Here is a 16,775-nt window from a genome sequence, read left to right as displayed (position 1 = left end):
AGAAAATATATTAACCAGTATTGATAAAAGGTTAATCAATTTCTCACCAATCTAAACGATAACTGAACAAAGAGAGGGGTAATCAGTTTTCCTCTTATAATTTTGACCCAAACATAGTACCTCCTGTTGGCAGTATTGTAGCTATCTGCCTTGTACCCTTTGTGAGCCAGCAATTGCAATAATGCAACAGAATCCCTCCTGCATGGTTGTTCATTTTCACTACATACCACCAGTTCAACCACATATTGGATGATTGTGCTAGGCACCTGAATATTTCCCAAGTCAGCATGCAGTACTCATTTTGAACACACTTGGACTTTCTCAGTACCCTTGAGGCAACCTTGTGTGCTCGAAGCACTGTTGACCATGTAAACGCAGTGAGATGCCATGAATCAGGATGAAGTGAGATTGAGAAGAACACATTGAGGGGGCACTGTAGTTTCCTATACTGCACCATGATATTGCAGGCGAAGCAGATTTCCCAAATAATCTCCCCATTTTGCCCACTGTACTCAAATAACTCCTCACCCGTCATTTCCTTCAAATAATACTGTCGGGTCTACACATAGTACTGTGGGCCACTCGCATCCGTCCTGGTCTTTGCCAATCAGGACTACTCTTTTGTCTGACGCTACTAGTCCTTGCAAATCTAATGACAATATTGTCCCTGTCAGCATCTCAGGTGGCACCATTGGTCGAAAAATAAAATCTGTGGGCACTCGCCAACATTTTGTCACAATTTGAGGCAATGCTTTTGCTAGTACCTTGATACCATAGACAAATATGTCCGGGACCACAGGAACCCCACAGACTACTGACTCCAATGCCATTGCATTGATTATTACCATTGCTCGAGCTACATCCACCCCTGGAATGGAACACAATACCCCTTGATCTGCGATGGATATAGTTGCATTTAATTTACTGAGCAGATCCCTACCCAGCAAGTTAACAGGGAAACTATCTGAATATAACCAACGGGTGAGTACTGCCTTCCCTCCCACTTTTATATCCAGCTCCTCAGTGTATGGAACCGAATAAAAAGCCCCAGAGAATTCCTGCATGTCAAGAGTTTTACCTGAAAATGGAACGTTCCCCTCCATAATGCATGATTTAGTTGCACCTGAATCTATCATAAATATAAATTGCTTATTTCCATCTCCACCCAGGGCTCCTCTTCACAGTGTGCGGTTGACAATGGGATTGGACACACAAGTGCTCTCTGTGGGCTATCCTAATCAGAATATGTATTTGTCCTGGGGAATGAAAAAGGGATGCTGCCGGCCATTGCAACTCCTTGGAACGGGGAGCCTGTTCCCCCTGGTATCCTCTTGAACTGGGTTCCCTCACCCTGCTGCAGTGGTTGCCTACGTTGGTCAGCCCCATAAGGGAACTGATTTTGACCCCCGTGCCCAAATTGCTGTTGTCCCATTAATTATGCGCTTGGAATCCCTGCCCTGGAGGTGATGGCCCATAATTGAATCTCAGGCCTGTTGCTGCATTCTCTTGTGAAATGCCCCCATCTTCCACAGTACCAGCACTGTGATGTTCCCAATCCTCCTCCCCGGGGCCGTATCCCCCCCCACAGCCTCCTGCTCCTCAAAATCCTCCTCTTCCACTTGGTGCTCCTTCATACTATCACTGTGTGTCGAGGTAAGGTCCCCCCCACCCCATTGTCCTTGTCCTCCTTCGCCGCATAGTGCCACACTTGTGGCATTCACAATTTGTTGAGTGTCTTCTGTCCTTTCCCCCTGAGCCAGTGTTGTCACCAGTGTTTGGATGACAACCTTATTTAGTTTCTTTTCCACTCGTTTTGCCTGGTCCATTTGCTGCTTCTGGGCGGTCTCACTGTCCCACTCCTTGATTCTCCTGCACTGGTGGACTATTATACTTTGCATCTCCGCTTACCGTTTGGCTTCAATTCCCATAATTTTATCTAGTACATTCTGGACCTCTTTTGGTAATCCCCTCTTTACGATATAATAGAAAAATGGTACTGAATGGTCCCATTGCCCGCCTATCTCAACTCTCCACATTTCCTTAACGGAAGAATAAACCTAACTGGGTCCTCATCACCACCCATTGTGCACTGCATTAGAGAAGGTAAGTCAGGGGTATCTGGGTGCATCCTTCGTAGGGCATCCCATACCCTCGCCCTTACCTCATTAAAAGGCTGCTCTATCCTATTCATTATCTGCAAGAATTATTCCAGGGTCCCCAACTATGGCGACCAATAAACTCTTAAGGTCTCCTACTGCTAAAGCTACCCCTGCTGTTAGTTTTTCATATTCATAGATCCATTTACTGGCTCCGGCTGTAAACTGGGGGAGAGGTTTAATCAAATTATTTTAGTCCATTTGAGGGCATGACACATACTGCTTTATCCCTACTCCTTTGTGTATAAGAGGCATCTGCATGTCTATTTTGTTTTCTACCCCTTTTTTGTATTCTTCTGATCGTGTACTACCACTATTAAATCTAGTCTATCCCTCCTCACTGCCTCTTGTGGTGGGGACGGGTTTCCCGCCGCCTCCCCTCCTCGGATCTTTTTCTTGCCCTGCCTCTTAATTATTTTTGCCACCTTGATCTCCCCATTCATTTTCCCTTGCTGGTTCGACTTCTTGTCGCAGGACCATCCATACCTTCTCCCCATCATCTTTTTCAACAAACATTTCTTATTGCCCCATGGTTGAATCTAACCCAAAAATCTACTGACTTCCAATCGTCCATTTTCTGCACTGGTACCCTTATTTCTGGTGATCCTTCTTCAGGTTCTTGTAACCTGACTAATCTTTTGTGGATGGGTTAAATGGAGGTGGAGGTGGAGGTGCAAAAGCTCTTGAATCTCCCCCTCTCGCCCCTAGTTGCTAATCCTGATAATCCTGTTTACACCACCACTGGAGGCTTATAGACTGGATTTGTATTCCCTATTGCAGGTTTAGGTATTACAGGGTATATTCCCTTACATTGGATCTCTTTTTCATCTTCCTGATCTTCCATATCCTCAAATAATCGCCAGAGATCTAGAATCTCTTTTTTGGGAATTCCATTATGGGAGCCCTGCTCTGGACAGGAGCAGGACACCCCCCCACCCCCGCCCTTTGTAATATTTATCTATCCTGTCACAATACAGTGGCAGGAACCTCTGCATGCGTTTTATTGGAGTTTCTCCCCTATAATGTTGCCCGCGTCCCTAATGCTTCACTTTAGACTTTACTGCTATGCACAAAAATACAGATCAACCCACTTTTTCCCCCACCCCTTTTATTTTTTCCACTTTTCCTCACACACACAGCTACCCATTTACCTTCCGTCCTTTACCACAAAAAAAGACAAAAAGAGAAAATATACAAGAATAATTTACTAAAATCCAGGTCCATTCCTTATACCGAACCACTACTTTTTTTCCCTTTATCCTTGTAATACCACCTTCCCAGCTTTTTTTTTAATATTCTGAGGATCCCATTGCTTTTATCATCATAAAAGAATAGTGCCTGGTACTACCGTCTCAACCTATTATGGCTGAGGATACCTTACTTCCCAGTCTTTGTACGCCGAGGCTCCCTTTTGCCATTATAAAAAGTAGAAAAACAAAAATACTCGACAATTTCATTACATAACCCACCTCCTATCCAATCTACTCCCTAACATCACCTGAAATCCTATCCAATCTATACAATAACACATCACCAACAGTCCCATTCAATCTATTGCATGGACCTCTTACTTCATCCACATGACCATACTATCATGCATACATGTCCCCTTGTTGTTATCACTTACAAGGGTATAGTCGCATGTGCATTTTCACTAGTTTTTCCTTTTTACGAGGTCCCAATGCACGCCTGCCTTTCTTTCTGGAGCCACACCACACTTTAGTGAGCAGAGGATTTCTATTAAAATGGCTCCTACTAAAACCACTCAGGATACATGTGTCTTTTGATTTAAGTGACCAGTCGCTATAAATGGGTGTGACTCCTTCCTGGTGACTAGACCTAGTCCTTCCTGGCGACTAGGCCTGGGCTTTGCCAAGTAAGGGGGCAAAACTGAGATTACATCATGGTTACCACTGTAAGGGTGGACCTAAATATAACGGTATCCCCATTTATAAGGGTGTCCCTTAATTACGCTAACAGAGCAAATACACCCCTCTAGGGAAGTAAGGCCAAGAGTCGATCTTGTAAGGATAAAAAATGTAATCTTACAGAACAGGAGGGTGGTAGCAAAGAACTCTGCTCCCTGAACGGACTCTTCTGTCCCTCATCCTTTCCTTTCGCCTTCCAAACTGGTGCCAGGCAGGAGCTTTTATAGTCCAGTCTTGCTGTAGTAGCATCTCTGGATACGGGCATGTCTTCATCCCAAACTGTGCTGCAAACCTTTCTTCAGTGTCAGCGATTTCTGTCAGGACATGCTACTTTACATTTTCTAGCCTATTCAAAAATACACTGTAGCTCATACTGGTCTTCATTTTGCTACCCATGAACATTTATATATAAAAACATCTTCCAGTCATTCTCTCCACATTTGATTCATTCTACTCTTGTTTTTATCTGGTCCTGTAATGTCACACATGTTGTGCATCGAGCTTTAGCTTGCATGAGCTTTTGACAGACAGCAAACAGCTGGTGGGTCCTTTTGTGCTGGTAGTGCTAGCATCGTCCCGGGAGGATAGCTCAGTGTCAACGGGCTCGCCTTGGAAGCAAGCCGACACAAAGCAACACAGGTTCGATACCCAGGTCCGTGCTAGAAACCTCTGGGTATTAAGCGCTTTATAAATATGCAACTAAGACATCAAAACATAAAATACTGCAACAGCGCCTCGATGCCACCAGGCTGTGTGAGCACTTTAAAAATGCAAATAAAATTAACAGTGTGGAAGCCTGTAGTATATTTTTAGCACGGGCTGCATTCTTTCCGGCTGAGAGCTTGCCTCTTCAATGCTTTGCGATTTTAGAACTGCATAGGATTTAACATTTACAAATGTATTCAGTTTATAGTTATTTGCACCTTATATTTAAATAACTGACTTCTTTTAGTGCCTGCCCTTGTCTGTGTATATGATTATATTTGCAAGAGAGAGCTTTCACAGTGCCCCTTACACTTTGTCCCTTGTAGTGCCTAGAAGTCATCAAAAGAAGTCTTGCCTAATTCTAAAGCACTTGGGGGTGCAGCAAGACACTAGCTCCTTCCCAACCTTACTAACAGGTTTCTAGAACCCTGGCTCTTGCCGACACAAGATAATAGACACTCAGTTTTGAGTAGAAAGTACTTTAAATCTAGAAAAATTAGGGGCATAAAGACAAGCTCTGGAGAAGCAGAGGGGGAAGGTAAGGTCTAGGCAGTGGGCTGCATATGTCACAAGGCTGAACGAGGGGACAACTAGACAGAATGATTCCAAGATAAGGGGACTGAAGGATACAAAGGACAGATTAAGTTTCTTCATCGCAAGGCAGCTGCAGCATCAACTGTGGTATGCACCCAGATGACAAAGACAAAACATGGACAGGACATACGAGACAAAACTGCAAAAGAAATCATAGATTTCTTAACCAGCATTGGACATTAGTGCCAGATGGACAGGGTGAACAGGCGCCAGTGACTAGCCAGACAACTGCACCAGTGGAGTATGGACCTAGCACTCCAGGTATTTCTGGGATCCCGCATATGCCCATTATGCCCCCTGTTACACTCCATCAGTGACGGGGGCGTAGAAGTCCAGTCAGGAGTGATGCCACCATCCTTCAGGCAGCACTCAGATGCCAGGAGGGCCATCAGAAGAAAGGGGAACAGCTGGCCTGCTTACTGTCCATGTTCCTTCTGCACCTGGCACTTTACAGAACTTGGCTTAAAAGTTCCACAGTATTAGAGATGAACCGCTATGGTTCATCAAAGAGATGCTCACTGTTTTGATATGATATGGCATTTGTAACGCTCCTATACACAAGTGTTCACAGTGATAACTTTGCTTGGACTGACATAAACAAGCACGAGAGTGGTAATGCTGCTTATGTTAGACTCACTCAGGTTAATTGGCCGGAGGCAGATTCAGTTACAGTAGACATCCGTAGCTATTTGAGGATCTGCAGATTCCTGAAATCTGCCTTAGGAAAACAAACCGGGCAAAGATAGGAAACTGCAAACAGAGCAAAGAGGAACAACCCGCAAACTACTTAAAACCAACTGACGATAGTGATCACACAGCACTCATCACTAAACCGGACAAGACTGCACAGGAAGCAATAGCACATTTCTGTGTATCTGGTCAGCTGCCCATGACTCAGGAACGGTTGAGAACAGTGTGCGCAAGGTGGCAGAATAGCCCCTTATCGGAGCCAGTAGTGGTTGTGAATCATTGAGTGGCATTTCAGGAAAAACAGAAGAGCATTGAGAGAAAACAAATGGCTTTACAGTATTACCCAATTTGATCTATTTTAATTGATCGAATGGTACATCTGGCTGAATTCAGCTATTACCATTCAATCGATTAAAATCGATCACATTGGGTAATCACTACCGAAGATGGGAAGCTGGGGTTTGCAGGTGTATCTCCCGCTCCCCATGATCGGTATTGATGACCTTTTGGGGTAGTGGGGGTGTCCCGCCCCTTCCAGAGGATTGGAGACAGGGGACAGGTAAAACAAAAAAACTAAGAAAGAAGAGCAGACCCTGCGGCATCGGATCCGACCCACGTAAGAGGGACAGAACTGATGCTGCAGGGTCAGAATGAAAGCGGACATGCAAAAGGTAGGTGGGGGGAGGGTGGGATGTATTGGGGGTAGAGGGGGAATGGATTTGTGGCCGCAGCAAAATTGGTTTCGTGGTGAAATAGACTATGGTCAATTCCACCGCAAACAACTATGCCACGGCCAAATCACACAGATCCGGCTTTACAATTACAGAAACAGGTCTTTCACACTACTCAAAGGGGGCATTCAGGGGAAGCTTTGGAGGAAGAGAACTCAGGGCATGGGAAAGGGTGGCCTCCACACCCAGGACAAGCTGCTCCATAAGGGCAGTAAGGATTCTCAGAGTCCAACAAGAAACCAGATAGATCTGCTGGTGTGTAACTACTGTAAACAAGTTTGTCAATGGAAACACAGACCTCTGCAAACCTTTCTAGAATGGCCAAGGACAGAATTCGGTCCTGTACGGGGATGGCCACCATTCCCAACACAAAGCTATCTCCCACCTTCCCAAAACCTAGTGCACCTGCCAATGTTCTTGGTCCTCCCCAGATTGCTCAAAACTAGATCTGACTAAATTCAGGGTCTGCAAACTTTGGCTCTCCATGTGGTTTGGACTACCATTCCCATCAGTCCTAGCCAGAACAGTTAATGGTGAAGATCATGTGAGTTGTAGTAAAAAATAAGTTGCAGACCCATGGACTTAATTTAGAAGTCGTTCCCATGAAGGATCTGGTACCTCGAGACCAGGAGGGCCTGTATATTCCATTTGAAGTACATACCTTGCTTACTGGACGCTTCTGCCAGTAAGTTGGCTCTACAGGTAGATCATTTCCCTGGCATGTACTGATCTACAGATGCAGTGAGAGCAGTAAGAATATCTTACATTCCAGTACTGCATCCGTTACAGAATTCCAGGTTCAATACCTGATACACATGCCTTGCTACTCAGTTCTTCAACTCTGGTAAATTCTTTTGGATAGGAACTTCCGGCACACCTTGAGGGTTGCCGCCACAACAATGCGGAGGCAGTTCTAGTCACCATTCTAGTCATCCCAAATGAAGAATTGTCAGGAGCGAGAGATAAAGTGGGCAGAGGATCTGAAGGAGTTGATCAATTCTATCCCAGCGTCCTTCGGGTGAGAGCACTAGGATGAGGCGGGGTACCATCAAAATGCTGAACCTGTAAAGATTACAGTTGACCCTTTTAAGAAACAGACCAGTATTCCTCAATACCCACTCAAACCAGAAGCCAAACAAGGAATTAGACAAAAAAATGAGGAACCTTTGGAGTGGATATTCCTTTGATTGGACCTCAGCGCCCTTGGGTATGTTTTTGTGCAAGTTACCTTATGTCTGGTCGCATGGAATAGTAACAACGGAGTACTCGGTTCCTCTACTCCGTTCAATTGAAAAACAAATAATAAACTGTTACTTTAACATTGAGCCCATGCGCCCACGTTTTTCGGAGAAAGAAAAAGACCCATAATTCCTTTCTCAGTTTTCCAATGAAATTTTGGGAGTTTTAATGTTACTTGTTTTTTTCTTTTGCAAATAACAGTGCCCTCTGTGATAACACGTGTTTCGACGGTTTCTCCGTCTTTCTCAAATCAGGGCTTATTATTTTTACAAATTCACAAAATCATAAAGAAAACGCATTCATATTTTTGTAATTTCAACAGTCATTACAAAAAATCAATTCAATAGATTGGCCGTTAAGGGAGGGGTAAAGGGTAGGAGTTTTTAGGAATGATAGAAGAAACATCAAAAAATAATAAAAAATAAACAAAAGAATAGATTAGTTTAAGATATGTGCTTAAACATTGGAAACATTCATCACAGTAACTAATTTCTTATTTATTTGCTTTTACTGGACCATCTTTTAGAATAAATGGTTTGTATGGTATTGATGTTTTTATCGAATATTGGAAGTCAAAACATAAACTTTCCACTGGCCCAACACTGGCAAAGGAATCACCAGTTAAATGATAAAGGATTGCTGAGGTTTGTTGGTCTGAAGAAAGTGTTACTAGGCCCAAGAGGCGGAGACCAGGAAATGAAGCTCAGACAAGAAGAAGCAAAACTAATAGGCAAATTTCGTTCGGTAGAAAGGGGCCTAAACTCCGACAACGAAATGGCTTCTTTTTTGTAACAGGCTGATATAAATATGAAAAAATTGCAATGTATGGTATGGGATGATAGGAGAGCCTCCATGGGACAATAGTTTGAAGCATGTATTTGAAACACTTTGCACAGTTTAACACAATGAGGTGACAAGGGATCTATACCCAACATGACTGTGTAGAACCAATGACGTTATTCTCTAAAAGACTGTCTCGATAAAGTGTAAATTGGTACCCCAATTGCTCAGTTTACCCAACCAAAAACAATATGTAAATTTAACACTTTTTCCCAAAGTAAAATATAGCACAAATTGAGTAATGACAAATAAAGCAATACAAGACTAGCGTGACTGCAACAGTACAAATCATTTAACAGTAAAGATTGTGTTGCACACAACATGGCCGCCACAAGATTAATCAAAGAAAAATCGACAATGCGAGGCAGCACGACTTATTATTATATTTTTTATCAGTCGATTCCACAAGACCCACCAGGTCTCAACATGTCATTTTGGATAGTGAATATATTATTGTGAGGCAAACACAGAAACACGTTAAAATAACTTTACACATTTTCACATACTTAACCAGAAACTGAGCCCAAAGTAGGGCCGCCGGTAATGAAACAGGAAATAGGACTATGTTGCTAAGCAACGTTTGTATTTACATAATAGAACCTCAGAGACGCGGGGCTAACGAGGACATATTCGTACGCGAACAAGAACAGAAGGTAAGCATGCATGAGGGGCTCCCCAGGCAAAACCTTTTTCATAGACACACGAGCGAACACGTGAATCTGCTCATGCTTTTAAAGCGATGTCAATACTAATATAGAAAAAGCATTTTTTAACCAATTCAGCGTTCTCACAATGGCGCCATGTTATTTAAGGGACTGTGAACACAAAATGAGACCGCAATAGGAATTTTCCAAAAATATGTGGTAAGCTTTGCAAAAAGCTCAGCGACTTTTGTAATTAAGAGGTTAAAAAGATGGGGAAACGCTTAAGGACAAAGCAGATGATTTTGTAACATATAGCAAACACCGCAATGGAGGCTTTATGGAATATATATCCCCCATATAGGATTTAGGAATACTTCAATACAATATGCAGATCATGTGGCGCACATTATTTAAAACCTTAGGGTTTTCTTCAAGTTAGAATGGGACTTGTTCATAAACAAGACATGTTTGTATTCATTATATATATTTTCAACCATCTTGGGATTTAACCCGTGACTTGCAACAAAAGACAGAGGTAGATACAGTATTAATGGGTAAGCTCCACAACCTCAATACCATTTATTCTAAAAGATGATCCAGTAAACGCAAAGAAATAAGAAATGAGTTACTGTGATGAATGTTTACAATGTTTAAGCACATATCTTAAGAAACTAATGTATTCTTTTGTTTATTTTTTATTATTTGTTGATGTTTCTTCTATCATTCCTAAAAACTCCTACCCTTTACCCCTCCCTCAACGGCCAATCTATTGAATTGATTTTTTGTAATGACTGTTGAAATTACAAAAATATGAATGCGTTTTCTTTATGATTTTGTGAATTTGTAAAAATAATAAGCCCTGATTTGAGAAAGACGGAGAAACCGTCGAAACATGTGTTATCACAGAGGGCACTGTTATTTGCAAAAGAAAAAAAACAGTAACATTAAAACTCCCAAAATTTCATTGGAAAACTGAGAAAGGAATTATGGGTCTTTTTCTTTCTCAGAAAAACGTGGGCGCATGGGCTCAATGCTAAAGTAACAGTCAAACAAGGAATTACTTAATTGAATCACTCTTGAAACAAGGCAGATTGTCCCAATCATTAGCCTCTGTAATATTCCCTGTTAGGAAGCCAGGGAAGGGTGTTGTGGTAGCTCATGCATAGGAGACTGACAAGAGGACATGGTTGTACACAATATTTTATTGGTAAAATTTAACAAAGAAACCTACTATATTCACTATTGTCCAAGAAGAGTTCCCTAATCGAAAAGACAAAAACAGTGCTCGCCAGGTCTTAAAAATAAACTCTGTCCTCCTGTCAAACCCTATTCTAACCCATTTGCATCCTAGCACTAAAGAAAGACCAACCTAGACTTAGCCTAAGAGTTTTCTTCCACTTTGGTAATTTGGCAGTGGCTGGTTTTCTGACCCAGACAATGTTCCTAGAGTAGTGTGTCTCCCAGCTCCTGCCTGGACGTACCTGCCCAAAATGAAAATTCAGAACAACAAAGAAAAGTCTTCGTATTTTGGACGACCCAATGTTCTTATAACAGAATCCGGGGGTTAATGTATCCCTTCTCTTGGGATGTATATTTGTGACATGGGTAGGTCAGACTGTCCAAGAACAGTGACAATGTTCCTCATTATATATTTCCGATACTGGCTCAATCTGAAGCCTCAGGCTCTGGGCCTTCTCAGCCCTGCAATATCTTGCTATCCCCTTTGGGGTGGTACATTTTCACAGCGCTCGTGGGACTATGGACTTGGTTAGTCCCAATCTGTGGCATTCAATTACCACCTTGCTAAACATGCCCGATCTCCGCCCCAGATGGGCTATGGGCTCTATTAAAGCAGACTAGTTTGCTTCTTCTACCCACTTGCAGGGTCTTTACTTCTTCAGTTCCCAGAAGGCTCTGGACTGGCTCAGCCCCGGTTAGTGGTTTTCTACTACCCCCTCAAGGGGTCTTGCTTTCTCAGCCCCCAGTAGGCTCTGGGCTCACTCAGCCCCATCAGTTGATGGTTGCACTACCCTCCAACCATTCCCCCTGCTCAGCCGTGTACATTTTCTCTTGCAGCGATGCCCACAGTCAGCATCGGGATCTCAAGCCCTGGCAGCTTCGCATCAGTCTGCATGTGTTGCTCTCCGGTTCCTCTTCTTGCCATTCAGTGCTTCAGTTTTCAGGCTTTTACCGTCTGTACCTCAGGTTGCGCTGAGGCATGCTTCCTGCTTCAGTGGTCTGACCGATTCCCCACCTTTGTTGGACTCGTTGAGTCCTTGCTTTCCACCAACCATATCCTCTGCGTGGTTCTCCATCTGCCAGTGGGACCACCTCAGGCTTCCGCATCTCAGCCAGGGTTGCTGCTCCATGCTTCTGCCAGATGCTCTTTCCTCAGTGTATCAATCCTGCCAGCTTAAGTTTGTCCCTGGAACTGGAAAAAAGAGGGGGGAGGGGGTGAAGGCAAAGAAAGTCCAGGGGTCATCATCCTTTTCAGGATGTGGGAGCGGGCAAGCCATCACCCTGCATATTGCTATTAGGGTCACTAACAAATATTGGGCTCTTGGAGGAGGGAAGTAAGATGGAACCCTGACTTGGCCATTTCCTGTTCCCAAGGGAACGCAGGTCACCCCCAGTGGGATCCCACTGGCCCTGACCCCTATGGAGGGAATCACATAGCGTGTTCACCACCCTAGTCCCAAAGAGGGTGGCTCCCACTTGACTTGGGGAGAATGGACAAATTCCCTGGATTTGTCACATTATGTAATGTGACATTCAAGAACTGAAGGCAGTTAATGCAGCCTTCATTTCCAGTCATGCCAAACCCTGCTTCCCACAAGTGCCAAACATTGCCATAGTGGAGCTATACTCTGCCTTTCTCTTACTCCTTATACATATAGACAGCCAGTATCTGTTTGCATTTTCACATAGGCTATTATAGTACACCTGGACTAGGCTGCCCCAGGGATACACCAAATACACTACACTATTCCTTCAACAGCTGAAGAACTTGGATGACATTAAATTCCCCAGACAATCTGTGCTAATTCAGTATGTGGGTGATTTACTGATAGCCTCACCTTCCTATGAATCGTGTAAACAGGATACCACCGTAGTATTAACAGCAATAGTCGAGGAGGGTCACTAAGACACCCATAGAGAAGCTATAATTACATAGAGAGAGGGCACATCATTTAGGACAGGACATCACAATGGGACACAAGGTCATAGCATCTTCACAAAAAGATGCAGTGTGTAAAATCCCAAACTGCTACTGGACGTAGATGAGTTTTCAGGCATGGTGGGGCGCTGCCGACAGAGGTTCTTATGCTATGCATAGATTGTAAAATCTTTACAACACGACACCAAAGCAAACCATGTAGAATCACTACAATGGGCATCGGAAGCTAAGGCAGCATTTACAATGGAGCAAAGCCCAAATGAGAATCCAGCCCTCCGTCTGCCCGTCCATGAGAAATTGTTCACCTTATACTGCCATGAAAGAAAGGGGTTTGCCATAGCAGTTTTGACTCAAAAGCATGAATTGCATCATAAACCAATCACTTATTTCAGTATGGAGCTAGATCAGGTTGCTACGGGAATGCCGCCTTGCTTGTGGCCAGTCGCTGCTGCCGCATTAGTAGCACAGGAATTTGATAATATTGTTCTGGGTTGCCCCTAGAGGGTGTTATCCCACATTCAGTGGTCTCATTGTTGAAAACTAAGATCCAACATGCGTGTATCCCAAGCTAGCAAATACAGCTACTGCTTTTGAATTCCTCCAACATTACCTTAACTAGATGCACAGTGTTGAACCCAGCATCTCTGCTTCCCATTCCCCAGCATCTCTGCTTCCCATTCCCCAGGATGGCAAACCACATGGAACAGAATCTCACGAATGTGTTGCAATCACTGATTTCTTGTTATCCTGTCATAAATATATAACAGATACTCCTTTATCCAAGGTTGATCGAACTTATTTCGTGAATGGGTCAGGTTACCAGAATCAAAATGGGAAACGGCGTGATGGTATGGGGTATGTGTGTCTGGGAAGGTGGTTGAGAGTGCAAGACTACCACAGGCTACCTCTGCACACACTTGGGCATGTCAGCTAGCAGATCAACAGTCTTCATATTTATACCTACTGCGGGGATGCCTCTTGGCTAACCCACAACTTTGGCAACCAAGGTGATTTTTAACATCAACCAGTTCCCGTTAAAAAATTGAGCACTCTGATGAATCTGGTCAATTTGTCCCTTCTCCCTAGAGGGGAGTCACCCTGTGTGGGGCTAGGGAGGTGAGCCCACTTTGCAAGGCCCTCCCTAATGGTCTGGGCAAGTGGGTCCTCACTGGGGGAGGGGACTCACCGCTCAGGGACAAGGACTCCCAGTTCAATTAGGGCCTCCCAATCCAGACTACATGATCTGCATACTTGGGAAAGCTGTTACTCCTATTATGGCCTCACCAACTAATGACATTGCCTCCTTTTATTTGGCTGCAGGCAATGCTGGGTTTTCTCAGAGCACCACAATTAAAGAAAAAGGCACACCCTTTTTCACCGTGATGACATACAAACCTCAGAGAAACAGTCAATGGGGAGGCAACTCTTAAGGAGGGAGATTCTTTAGCAGAGGTGATCCTCTGGAGAGGAGGCATCCTGAAGGAGCAGAGTCACACTTGGCCATAGACCCTACGGTAGCGCAGAGAACGAGCACAGCGCTAGGCGGACACCGGAAGGCTGGTAGCCTGTTCGATCGAGATGCAAAGGTCAGGGGAAGAGGCAGTGACGGAGGGGAGGAGGGGGAAGGACCCCCAAGGAAGCTTTGGTGGCCTGGCAACCGCTGCCAAAACCATATTGCTGAGGAGAGCAAGGATCTCTGCAATCTATGCCCAAAGGATATTTGCTGTGGAGAGAAAAAGCAACAGGGATGCAAATGTTCCCACAGAGAACCTAGCCCTAAGCGATACAGACATTTGGCTGGGAGAGCCAACAAGGTTACAGGAATCTGTGAATTAGAACAAGAATGGCACGAGTACTTGAATTACATTGATTGTGAAGAAACAACTTTGCTAGTGGCCATAGAATTTCAGGAAGTCCAAAAGAGCCTCAACATTGTTGTTAAGAGAACGGTTTTAAAGGGAACCTGAAGAGGTTTTGAAGAAAAATCCCTGGTTGCCTGTACAAGGGGGAACCATACAGACGATACTTTCTTTTGAACCAGTCAGGAAAGCTGTGAACTATTTTATCTTTTGACAAACGTGAGTCAAACTGCAAGCTACCCCAGTGATTGGGTCAGGCAGAAGCCCAAGATAGATGCTATGGCCCCAGCCTCTCTTTTAGTTAACTTTTTGCCAAAGTGGAAAGGCCAGATTGGTTGGACAGGATTTGGACTAATGACTGTTTCTTTTGAGGAGCACCATTACTTTTAGTTTTTAGGTAGGGAACTTCCCTCAGAGTAGGGCAAGTTAGGAGGTTTATTTATTCTCAATAAACGCCCTTGAAGAAATGTCAGTCATTTGTCAAAGTCCTTAGTTTGGTTCACCAAAGCTCCTAGCACTATTATGCTCCCTTACAAAATAGCCATGATCAGGTGTGTGGCTCATCCTCTGGATAATGAAATAGCTGTGGAAATGATTCTGCAGACTTCACAGCAAAGCTGGCTGCTGTTACTGAATGAGTCGAATACATTCTCGCAATAAAGGTCAGTCCTGACTCCAAAGAAGTCTTGAGGAACTGGTCCACATACAGGAAAATGTCCCCTCAAGTTAAAAGGATAATTAACTACACAAAGGGTGCTGACTGCATGAAGATTCCCTGGGGAAAAATGACCAGGGTCGGTTGGTTGCTCCAAAGAAATTACTCTCACATCTTGTTAGACGATGATGGACACGCTCCTGTGGGAATGGGGGAACAGTAATGACAATAAATATTGGTACACCCCGGGGGTTCCTAGACAGGATTGCAAAAGATGCATTATAGGTTTTCAGAATAACATTGGAACGATTGCCCTGGCTACCCAGGTAGCGGCCTCCTTATGGTCGGTTCTTGAACCTCTAAAATTGATTTCCTTCAGCTTCCTCACTGCAATTATTAACAAAATCTTCTTATGGAGCTGTGTGTGTTCACTGGATGCATAGAGGCTTAGCCCTGTAGGAAAGAAAAGCGCCTTCACAGTCAAGACTTTTGGCCAGAGATTGTGTACAAGAATTCAGGGTACCCATTAGCATCAATAGTGATAGGGTCACACATTTTGTAAATGTGATGAGGTTCCAACAGCCCTCAATATACAGTACAATCTTCACTGTCCTAAATTAGCACAGTAAGCAGGGGTGGTGGAAAGAAAAAATGGGGTAATAAAAAACAAGTTTGCTAAAAATATGTCAGGAGACTGGGTTGAAGTGGCCATAAGCCCTAGAGTGCTCAATAATTGAAACACTCCAAACAGAAGAAAAGAAAAAAAAACTGGTTTCGCACAAATGAGGTTCTGTATGGGTGCCCGTGGAAGCTCCTTTCATTCTCCCCTGTAAAGTTTGTGGCTACTAATCTGCGTTTGACTGATGAAAATCTACTTGAATATGTGAAATTATAGATAGAAAACTGAAATGATTAACAACCAGGTGAAAGCCGATCTACCCAAGGAACCAACAGGGCTCTGCCACCCCCTACAGCCAGATCCTCATCTGATGATAAAGGTTCACCATGAAAAGGTTGCCTTGGCACCCGAAGGGAGACCATACCCAGCGCTGCTGGTAACAAATTTGGTCGTCAAGGTACAGAGGTACCCCAATTGAGCCCACTGTAAAAGAGCTATGGTTCCTATCCACTAAAAAGGCATGTCTATTCTGCGCCAAAAGGCTATGTTGCTCCTTTGCATGTTGCGCAATTTACCATATTCCTCTTCATCCAATGAATTCCAACCTTTTCTCATACTCACCTTGGGCAAGGGAGGGCAGGTTATCTTTCATATATAACTACTTTAGAAATTGAGTACTGGCCGTGGTACAGAAGGCAGTACATGTACATTGGCAAGGAAGAACCCATGGGTTTATGGTAAGTTGGGAATGTGGCGTTGAACGTTTCTTGGAATTTTTCCCCGAAACCAGCTACATGCCCCCATGTACAATTCCTACCCATGCAAAGCACACGAGAATTGGATTTCTGATGAAAATGATGCCCAACAGCAGAACAAGTGTGGGACACTAGCCCTGGACCAGAGGGGTTCAAATAAAATATGACAATTGTTCATACTA

The sequence above is a fragment of the Ambystoma mexicanum genome, chromosome 3p (assembly GCF_040938575.1).
Source record: "Ambystoma mexicanum isolate Mex_15411 chromosome 3p, UKY_AmexF1_1, whole genome shotgun sequence".
Lineage (NCBI taxonomy): Eukaryota > Metazoa > Chordata > Amphibia > Caudata > Ambystomatidae > Ambystoma > Ambystoma mexicanum.
This window is presented reverse-complemented; position numbering follows the sequence as displayed.